This window comes from Polistes dominula, unplaced genomic scaffold (assembly GCF_049000335.1).
Source record: "Polistes dominula isolate Pdom_NZ unplaced genomic scaffold, Pdom_raw_medaka contig_24, whole genome shotgun sequence".
NCBI lineage: Eukaryota > Metazoa > Arthropoda > Insecta > Hymenoptera > Vespidae > Polistes > Polistes dominula.
This window is the reverse complement of record NW_028301150.1, coordinates 4,095,720-4,107,822: the sequence shown is the minus strand read 5'-3', so window position 1 is coordinate 4,107,822 and position 12,103 is coordinate 4,095,720. Positions and strand designations below refer to the sequence as shown.

The 12,103-nt window shown below is 28.9% G+C and overlaps 1 long non-coding RNA gene across 2 annotated transcripts; it reads left to right on the top strand.

Annotated features, from left to right (window-relative positions):
* The first annotated feature begins 1,612 nt into the window (after positions 1-1,612).
* LOC149030801 (uncharacterized) lies at positions 1,613-9,174 on the top strand. Of its 2 annotated transcripts, none has more exons than XR_016178308.1 (3): positions 1,613-2,338; positions 2,843-2,866; positions 8,494-9,174. It is a non-coding gene; the product is annotated as an uncharacterized LOC149030801 (long non-coding RNA). The 2 variants fall into 2 exon arrangements; XR_016178307.1 differs by lacking the exon at positions 8,494-9,174 and adding an exon at positions 3,031-4,001.
* Positions 9,175-12,103: the final 2,929 nt, after the last annotated feature.

Below are 12,103 nucleotides of genomic sequence, written 5' to 3'. Positions count from 1 at the left end.
AACGAATAAAAGAGAAAAATAGGGAAATAAAAAGAAAAGAAAAAAAAGAAAAAGAGTTAGGTAGACTAGGATAGGTAGATAGATAGATAGATAGACTTTGCTTTGAAGTTTTCAACGTGAATTCGATCGTCGAAAGAACGAGAGATCTTGTGTTCTTTATCGTTTTCCATCGCTATTACCTTATTGCCGTAGTTGGTAATAAACTTGAAACTCGAATCGATCGGCAAACGAAACAAAGAAAGAGAAAGAGAAGAGAAATAGAGAATTAGAAAGAGACAAGAGGGATGATGAAAAAGAGATAAAAAAAAAAAACAAAAAAAAACAAAAAAAAAAGAGAGAGAAAAAGAAAGAAAATAAATAAAATAAAAAAGAACAAAATAGAGATAGAAATAATAATATTGTCTCTATCTGTTGTTCGTTTTATCTGGTTTCTCGGTTAGCAGCATCTTTCGGTGGCACGAAGAACAACTGTGCACCTGTGCCTTTAGTCCTTTACCTTTACCGCGAAGGGAGTAAATCGGCCGATGAGTCCACTCTATTTCTCTATCTCTTTCTCTCTTCTCTCATTCTCCTTCTTTTCATCTATCTTTCTCTGTCACACTTTTTCTTTTTCTCTCTGTTGAGAGTGATTGCACTCGTCGTAACAACGGAAATAAAACCACCACCTTCATCACCAACAGCAGAAGTAGCAGAAGCAGTAGCAACAGTAGCAGCAGAAGCAAAAGCAGAAACAAAAGTAACATTTTCTCTTCTTGAAGGGATGTAAGATGAACGATGAGGAGGAGAAGGAGGAGGAGGAGGAGGAGGAAGAGGAGAAGGGGGAAGAATATTACGATATCTGCGTTAGGCGTGGAAGCGTGCGACGACGAGGTCTAGCATGCGATTCGATAATATCCACGCTCGATTCAATTCGATTCTCTTCTACCGTGAAGGATTATTAGAAGTGAAATAGAAAAAGAGTGAGAAAGAGAGAAAGAGAGAGAGAGAGTGAAAGATAAAGAAGAAAAAGTGATTCTGTTGAGAAAACTACTAACGTTGGAAGATCAGACATTGGCGTCTTCAAATGGTCAATAATGTTAAACTTGAAAATTAATTATTTTTTTGTTTCTTTTTTCATATATTATTATTATTGATTTTATATATTATAAATGATACGTTTATTGTGTTATATCTATTTAAAAAAAAATCGAAAATAGGTGTCCTCAAACGATTAACCTGTTAACCGGGAAATTCCCTTTTTAACTATGCAGATCTTTTTAGTATTTATTTTTTATTTTTAATATATTACTTTATTATTTTTTATATATCTATTTATTATTATTTATGTTTAAAATAAATGAAAAGGCTATGAAATATATCCCTAGTAGCACAAAATATACAAAGACATTTAATCTCTTTTTAATATTAAATACACATGTATTTAATATTTTTCAATATTTTATGTATTTTATGCTACTAGGAATATATTTTTATATAAATTAAAGATATAAAAAAATTATTTAATATAAATATTTTTCCGTTTATTTATATATAAAGTACAAAGGTTTGTACCTTTAGCTAATGCAATATGTTAATGTTGTAATACATTATAAATTATAAATTATATATTTAGATAGATCTACCAATTATCGAAAATTGTAACAATTTATAATTTATATCAAAAATATAGTTAATAACAAATCATATTAAAACAATAATCATTACCCTATTTATTATATTCATAACACATTCGTATTATTTCTAAGTTTTCTTTTATTCAATCAAATAAAATATTTCATACAATTCGAAAAAAAAAAAACATTGTACTTACGTTTACACGTAAAAACTGTTCTATACGACATTTTAGAATAAATATAAACACCATAGAGAGAGAGAGAGAGAGAGAGAGAAAAAGAAAAAAAAAAGTTGACCAAACGCGTAGAAACAAAACGATTAAAGGTAGAAAATCCTTTCGAAATGGTGGATGGGATTGTTGTACATACAAAGGTACGTGTACTCTACGTACCTATTCCAATGTAAACCCCAAGAGAAATTTACGAAAGTGCTCTCTCCTCTACTCGACTTGTAGAAATGCTGCCTGTTGTAACCTGGCGGGAACGAACGAATGTGTTGCGCGCACGAGCTTGGGCGCATCTTGTTCGACGCCTATGTGCGCGCGAGTCCTTACACCCTCGGGGGAAATGACAAAAGAGAAGTCGAAGACAAGAAGACGGTGATTGCCAAAGTACATTTCTACGTAGCGTAGACGACGCTTGACAAAGGTCAGCCGCTCTACCATACGACGACCACCTTCATCGAGACTACTTTGCAGTTTGCGCATCGTGTGTGTCCGTACAAAGTACGTAACTACTACTCTCCCTCCCCCCTCACCCTCTACTCTTCCCCAACCCCTCATATTTTTTCTCTCTCTTTATTCATCTCACATATATTTAAAGAAATCAATCGTATTCCTTTAACCTTTTCCATTTCTTTTCACTCTGACATTATTCATTTTATTTTCTACATTGATTTGTACTTTATCATCATTATCATCATCTTCATCGTTGTGTTATTATTATTATTATTTATATTTATATTTCAATTTATTACATTTTATTTTTATTTGATATAATTGCAAAATTTATATGCAATAAGAACCGTTTATGTTGAAAGTGTTGTAAGACCATTTACAACACGTACATATATATATATATATATATATATATATATATATATATATATATATATATATATATATATTATAATTAAATTATATATTTATAAGTTAATAAAAATATTGCTAGAATTAACATAATTTATATTCTTTAATCAACTAATATGTAAACCTTAAATTTTTTCAAAGCACCGAAAAAATGGATCTATACATGTATGTAAAAATATTGTTAATACGAATTTGTGTATATTTTTATTATATTTATATTATCATTTTAAAAATGATTACTTTCTCAAAAATATTAGTACATTTTTATGTACATATTTTTTTGTAAATGTGTGTAGTATAAGTTGGTGGATGGTATGTACATATTGTAGATAAGTATAAGACACGTTGGTAGAAGTATCACTCGACTTAACCCAAGAGAGAAGCATATGTGGCCCAGTGGATCGTATTACTACTATTCTATGGGATCGTAACGTCGTAACGTTACGCCGCGAACGTCCGTCTTGTAGCAACAGATGCTGCGAGCATGCATAAGCGCGAGTTCTCTCACCTATACACTTACATCGAGCTTATATCACCTTTACATCTATCTATATGTATGAATATAGACATACACACATACACACATATAGTATATATATAATATAATATATAAATATCTATATATGTGTTGGTTTACATACGCTGGTGAGTCCTTTCCTATTGCCTGAGGAAAGGAAGAACCGATCGTATATGTGTGTGTAAATGTCTATGTGTATATGAATGTGTGTACGCCCTTCCTACGATGGGCTTGTACCTTCGGCTACCGGTGTTGTTAGCAGGGCCGGATAGCCGGTCGTTATCGAGAACACAGCTGTTGGATTTCTCCCTACGAACTTGCTTCTGTCTTACTATCTTTGTTACTTTCCATTTATGTATTTATATATGTATAACATAATATATATTTATGTAATATTATATATATATATATAATGTTATAATATTACTATATATATATAGTAATAAGAACATATGTACATGTAGGTATTGAAATTTTTACTTATGTATGTGCGCATATGTAAGAACATGTTAGGTGTTTATATATAAATATATGTAGGTACGTATTTACATAGTTTTAAAATTGTAGGAAATGTGTATACATTATTTGTGTAGGTGGTTATCTAGAATTAAATTTATATATCTATTAGTAATAATACGTATATATTTATGTAAGTTAATATATTTAAAAAAAACAATTATTATAAATGTTATTATTAATTTGTATTACGATCAAATATAAATTAACTTAACGATAATTATAATTATATTGTAAGCATCAGATATATATATATACATGTTCTAATTAAAAAATTTATAATCCATATGTGTGTGTTCGATTATATTTTTTAAATATTTAAATTATATAATATATATTATATATAATAATAATATAAAATTTTATTAAAATATATATTTCTTGTAGATAACAATTATTATATTATTAGGTGGTTCGGAAAGTTGTTTCGTTTATCTTTTGTAAAAATGAAGATAATTTTTGCTTCGAGGTTAAACCTAAACCTTTCAAGTGGTCATAAATAGTTGAATTTGATAAATTTAACTTCACATCGATCTCATGTGTTACTATTTGTCGGTTTGCATCAACTAATGCCATTATTGCGTCAGCAAAAAACGAAACGACTTTCCGAACCACCTAATAATATTATCCTTATATTTTTATTTTTAAAAGTTTCCAAATACAGATATACAAATATGGTATTCGAATATTTTTCGTTTTGGCACCAAAAAAAAAAGGAAATTGATTGAAAGTAGATAATATTATCTTGTTTTGATTTTTCAAAGATCTTTTCATCTTACTTTCTCTCTCTCTCTTTCGTGCAACTTCTTTTTTTTTTTTTTTTGAAAAAGTTCGTTTTCTTAGAAAAAGAAAAAGAATTCGAGATAAAGGAAATCCAGTATAAACGGTCTCTTATATACGATACTAAATCACAATGGAATCTCTCTCTCTCTCTCTCTCTCTCTTTTCTCTCTTTCTCTCTTTCTCTACCGTTGCACATAATATATCAACTTTATTACCCTCTCGCTCTCTATTACACCCACGATTAATACTTTTATCACACTTTCCCTGACTCTTAACACTTTCACGGTCGAGTGTATTTAATATAATAAAAAGAAAAAAAAAGAAATAAATAGAAAAAAAAATAAATACGAAAGAAAATTACTTTCGTTATCCGTTAACACGTTTTATATTTAATAACACGGATCATTCTTAAAATAAATGATTTGCAAAATAAATTAAAATATATAACAAAATTATTTGATGTATTCCATGTGACAAATATTATTATTTTAATATTTATATTTAGAAAATTTCATTACTTTTTCGTTACCAAAATTAAGTAAATTTTTATCGAAATAACTTTAATCGCTTTTTTATGATTAAAAATGTTTTATTTCTCCTTCTTTCGAAGAACTTCTACTCAAAGAACAATATTAAACAGTTTTATAATCATTCTTACGAATAATAAATAATAATTGAAAAATATTATTCATTTTTCTTTTTCAAAGATTAAAAATCTCTATTTTGTTTCTAATATAAATTGATAGAGAGAGAATCAAAAAAAAAAAAAAACAAACAAACAAACAAAACAAAAAATCAATTTCACAAAAGCGTAAAAGTTAAAATTGATAAAAAAACAAAAATTCACGGGTCAATAGAAGTTTTCTAACGGGTCGTAGAATAAAACTGTAGAATATAAGGTTCGGGCATCATTGAACTAGACAACAATCTTTTCCAATCGTTTCATATGAGTTTTTACGTTTTCGCAAACGTGTCAAAGCAACGGAATAAGAACGAAGTGAATGAAAGATGATCGTTGTTCGTTCCTCGAAACGTTCCAATTTCGCGAGCTTTTTATTCTTCGTACTGCAACCCAGCTCCCCCTCTCCCTCTCCTTCCACATTGCAAACTTTCTCTCTCTTTTTTCTGCTACTTTTTCGATTTATCTATCTTTTTTCTCTTTTCCTACCATCGTTCTAGTGGCATCGATTTTATCGTTCATTTCGGTTCTGTTTGTATGCACATCAATTATGGAAACTTCAGTCAACCAACTGCCGATCGCAAAGGACCTATTCCTGAACGTTTGCACTAACAGGAGTACGAATGTAAATGTAAATGTATATCTGTGCGTGTACCTGCGTGTATATGTAAGAGAGACAGAGATGGAGAGAGAAAGAGGAAAACGGATTTTACGATAGACATCTTCGCGAAATAGAAGATCCGATCGAGATATTAACTTAGAAGGATTAATTTGACAGTACGATTCAATAAATAGGAACGATAATGTAGTTATAAAGCTACGTTCAGATCAGCTTTCTACCAATTATCTCAATGAACCTCTTTAAAACCTATTTACATTGATCTAATCTAATATTTGTAGAAAAATATTTATATATTTATCATTAATTTTAATAATGTCAAAATGTTTATTTCATTTCATATATATATGACTTACGATTAGATTGATATAGACAAAAATTAAAGGATTTTTAATATTACTATGTTGAAATATTTTTTATTGATTTATTTGTGCACATATTTTTAATTTTTTTTTAATATACATATATAATAATTTTTAATATCGGACGCGATATTATTCAACATTCGTGTTAGATTTAGAAGAAAAAATAATAATATTCGAATTTTTGTTCATTACAAGAAAGCTAATAATTAATTATTTAAAAGCTAATTATTTAAATTTATTTAAATTAAATTAATAAAATTGTTATATTAAATTAATAATTAAAATTATTATCATTGCATAATATATACATATTTAATTTACACTTATGTACATATATATTTTTGAATTTAAAAAATTTCGTTATTTCTTTTATGTGGTAAATTAAAATGAAAATATATACGATGAACATATACACGTACATATATACATCTATATATGTATATATAAAAGTGGTAAAGAGTATTGTATATATAACGAACATATATACGTGTATATGTAAATATATAAATATAATATTAGTATCCGTTGTTTAATACATGTTATTTCTTTTTTCTTCTCTATATAATAATAATTGAATAATTTTATCGTAATATTTTATATATAATCAATAAGAAAGTTAAAATAAATAATAATAACTTTAAAATACACATTTCTTCGGTTAAACTGAAAATTTATAAACATAAACAAAAAAACAAATCTCAACATAATTTTCATAGAACAATTTTGTAAGAGTAAATAATAAGAGTAATAAGAATGGATAGTAAGAGAGAGAGAGAGAGAGAGAGAGAGATAATATAACGAACGGTGAAGGTTTCTGGGAAAATCGGAGGAACCCTTTTACTATAGTTGGCATTATTTCTGAAAACGTCGTGCCTACGTAATGAGCATGTACGAAAAGAACAAGTGAGAGAGAAAGAGAGAGAGAGAGAGAGAGAGAGAGAGAAATAGAACAATAAAAAGAACACTTGAACGTAAGCATGCCATGGCACGTAAAGTTAATGCAGCCGCGTTATCCTTCCGTTGGTTGGTTGGTTGGTTGGTTGGTTCGTCCAGCTCTCCTCTTCCACGTCCTCGGGTTCCACAATAAGGAAGCAGTGGCGCGGGTCGACCTTCGAAGATTGCTCGAGCTCGCCTACCGGCGTGCATGATAATTATTATCGCGCGAGCGCCAAGAGATTGCACCGTCGATGCAACTTTTCTTACCTAGAACGATACACCGGTGTCTTTATGGATATACTAATATTATATTTATATATTTACATATACACGTGTTTATGTTCGTTACACATACAATACTCTTTTTAGTGTTACCACACTTACATATGCATATATGTGTATACATACATATTATGTGTTCATCGTATATACATACCTATTTTTTAATTTGCCACATTTGTATGTATAAATATGAGAATGATTTTTTTTTTGTACGCATCGAATTATTTACATATATACATATATATTTTTTTTCTACTTATCTAACATATATTTATATATGTAAATGTACATGTGTGTGAGTATGTTGATTTTCTTTTCTTAATATGCATATACATTATGTGTTAAGATATAAGGTTATGTATATGAATATATGTGTTTATATATATACGGAATAATTTACATATATACATGTATGTGTTCATCGTATATACTTTTTATTTTTTTAGCCTACCACGTTTATATATGCAGATATGTTTGGGTATGCTGATTTTCTTTCCTTGAGAGGCATATAAAAATTATATGATTAAAAGATTTATGGAAGTGTATTTTTATGAATGTTTGTCTATATGCGTTTGTATGTATGGAATAATTTACATATATACTTGTATATGTTCATCGTGTATACCTTTTTTTTAATCTGCCACATTTGTATCTATTAATATGTGTGTTTATATGTATGGAATAAAATTCAAAAGTAAAATGACAATCATTGATGTAATGATTGAAAACAGGTCACGTGAATTATTAAAACAATGAATCATTATTTACGTATGAATTACGTCATTTTTGTCATATATATTATCATATTTCATAGAATTGTATTAAATCTTTTTTCTTTTTTTAAATTCAATAAAAAATATCATAGAAATATTTTTAAATAATTATCATCGAATTAAAATTAACGAAGGAGTAAACTGTGCCTCTAAAATATTTGTTTATTAATAAATTTAAAAACACGCATATTTTTGTCAATTTATTTAATCTCTTTGGAAAATATTTAGAAATACGCATTACATGTACACAGATACATAGAAATTGAAGAGAATTAGGACAGTTGAAAAGTTTCGAATCCCTTGATAGAAAATCCTTTTGCAGGGATTTAGCAAAATTGAATTCGGTTTTGTCGGAACAATGCAGTCAGCGGCCCTGCTGCAACGGACCAAGAGGGAGAGATGATGAAGAAAAAGGAGAAGTAGGAGGTGAAGGAGGATGGGATGATGAAGGAGGAGGAGGAGGTGGAAGAGGAGGAGGAGGGGATAGAAGAAGTGTCCGAGGAGGGACGGTCACGGCTGGAGGCACATCCGTCCTCGCAAATGCACGCACGCGTGCACACTAGCCAAAGAGATTCGTCCGCGTAGTAGAATTGTTGGGCTCCTCTGTTATTACATTGCGTTAATTTCCGCGAGAAATTAGAATCCTTACGACCAAAGGAGAATAATATTCTTTCGACCTTGACTCGACCTCCATTTAAACGCCATCTCCATTTAAACATATGATTTTGTTTTTTTTTGTTGTTGTTGATGTTATTTTCATCTAAATATATGTATTATTAATATTTCATTTCAATGTAACAATTACAGTTTTATTTTTATGTTATTTTTATCTAAATGCATTGCATTTAATTGCATTACGTTTGTATTATTACATGGAATGATTTAGAAAATCCTCATAGAATAATTCAAATACGCATTTTTTCAAATTTTTCTTATTATTTCTTTATCATCTTTTTTTTTTTTTACTTTGTAAGAATGTTTGTAATATTAGTGTGTTTATATATTCACAACAGTATCTATATTATTTGCAATTAATATTATTATAATGTACGATTAATATTCTATTATGAAAGATTTTCTTTCATATAATCTTTTTACATTTATCTTTTCAATTCTAAATTCATAATTTAATAATATGTATGTCGATTTATGAATATTCGTTACTTCCACATATTCATTTTAATTACGTACGATTATTCTACTTAGGTTATAGATCAATTCATTAATTAATATTTTAATAGTTTTTTTGTTCTTCTTTTGTCTCCATAGATATCGTTTATCTAACGATTTCCATCGGTCGAAATCATTTCCAATAATAAATTGATACACTCTCAAGAGGATGGAAGATTACCGATCGATCTATACCAATCGATATTCAATTTATCGAACGATACGATATGATCCGAAACGATACGAAAAGATACGAAACGATACGATACGATACGATACGATAGGATACGATACGATACGATACGATACGATACGATACGGTGCGATACGTTATCGTCACGTGCATATTAAAGGCAAGAACAGAAGAGTCGAAATAATAGAACGGGGGATAATTCGATGGGTTATTTTGATACGAACCCGGCCCGAATCCAAACTCATTATGATAAAATAAACGCCTGGGATATATATCGTTGTTTCAACTCATACTCCCAACAAAATCTAAACCGATATTTATAGGCATTAAATAAATTTCACGATCGATAAACAATTTTTCTTATCTCCTAATATGCATTTTTCAATTCCTATATATTGTTTTCTTTTTTAATTAAATAACTGCTTATATAATAGATATTACAAATTCTCAAACTATTTGTTAATGACTTTTAATCAAAAATTCATTTAAAAATATTCTACATAAAGGATAATTAATTTTAGAAATTTTTGGTCCATCCTTTTGATATCCTCGTACTCAAACCTCTTATAACAGGGTTTTTATATAAATAAATGTTTATACAACTTTGCATTTTTTTTATACAATTTGTCTAACGCCAGAACAAAGGACAAGCCTCTTCTGTATAGATTTGATTAATTATAAAATTACGTTTATACAAAAATATGCCAATTTGACAAACAAAAATCCAACAACTCGTACTCAAACTTCTTGTAACACGATTTTTATACAAATAAATATTTATACAACTTTGCATTGTTCTATATTATTCGTTAGGATTTTGATAAAACACTAAAACGGAGAACAAGTCTTTATATAAATCTAATTAATTATAAAATTACAATTATACAAAAATCCATCAACTTGACGAACAAAAATCAAACACTTTGTCAAACGTTAAGTAGTACTTTAAAAATCACTGTTAAGTTAGTAAAGAAAGATCTTTCATCTACTTCATAAAAAAAAGAGATGTGATAGAAAGAATAAGAACGATGACGGATAGAAATAGAGGTGGTATAGTTTTGATAAAGTCAATGGAAAAAGAAAAAAGTTGGACTATCTATTTCAAGTTTGTAGAATCGATTCATAGTGTAGACTTAAAGCGACGGATTCTTTGCGTTTAAGAAGTTTCCGAGAGAGAGTCTAAAAGACAGACAGTGTGAAAGATAAAGAAAGAGAGAGAGAGAGAAAGAGAGAAGGATAGAAAGAGATGTTCAGTTGCGCAGCATCCGAAGTGGTGGTTGGCAATTTCGCGTTGGATTTACTGGCCCCAACCGAGGTATTACTTTTCGCGGAGGAAATTCCAGAGGCTAACGCCGCTCCTAACGCGCATACCATAATGATCGGCTTCGACGTTTTTGCTTGGAACTCTTACGAGATGAGAAAGAGTGAGAAAGAGAGATAGAAAGAGAGAGAGAGAGAGAGAGATAGAGAGAAGACTAGTGGATGGATGATCTTCTAAGAGACTTGGTGCCGCAACCGATGTCAGCTTCTCTTTCCTCTTCTTCTTCTTCTTCTTCTTCTTCGATTTTACACTATTTTCATCTCACTCTTTCTCACTTTTCGAAGATGAGGAAAGGATTCGAAGAGAGTCCCACTCTTTGACTATCCTTTTCTCCTTAGGACAACGATCAGTCGAAGGCTCTGGCTAAGTCTTTACCAACCGTTAAATCGTTTACAACCTCGTACCTTGTAAACTAAGGGAACACCCGAGTTGAAAGAGAATAAGAGAGAGAGAGAGAAAGAAAGAGAAGATGTTATTGGTGCTGTTAGGAAGACGAGCTAGCTAAACCTTATCTCTCTCTCTCTCTCTCTCTCTCTCTCTCTCTCTATCTCTCTCTTTCACTTTTATTCTATCTCTTTGCTCGTCTTTACTCGTTGTTAATGACGACCAAAGAGAACCCAGAACTACGACTATGATAATACTACCTGCAAAATTCTGACATAGAAAATCGAAGAAAATTAAGATAAGGATGAAGAAAGATAAAAGGAGAGAAAGATAAAGAGAGAAAGAGGAAAATAGGATAAATATATAATCGGTTGATTTTTTACATTTTTTTTCTTTTAATTTTTCTATTCGTATGATTTATATTTTTCCTTATCCTTGTTTAATCTTTAATTAATGTAAACCTTAAAATTGAAACGTAATACATATAATTACTCTAGCAACATTATTGCAACGCATTAGAAATACATTTTTAAATCGTGAACATGATTAATGTTTATTATATATATATATATATATATATATATATATATATATATATATATATATATATATATATATATATAATATAATAAATAATATAAAATATAAATTAAATATATGTAAATATAAATAATAAAGTAATAATATAAATTAGTAAAATATATTAATTATTAATTGTAAATAATAAAATAAATAAATTTAAAAATATTATATAATTGTATAATAAATAATTTATAATATTAATGTTATATTGGCTACAATTAAATTAATTATATTAAATATATAATAAAATATTTATTATAAATTATTTAAATAAATTAATAT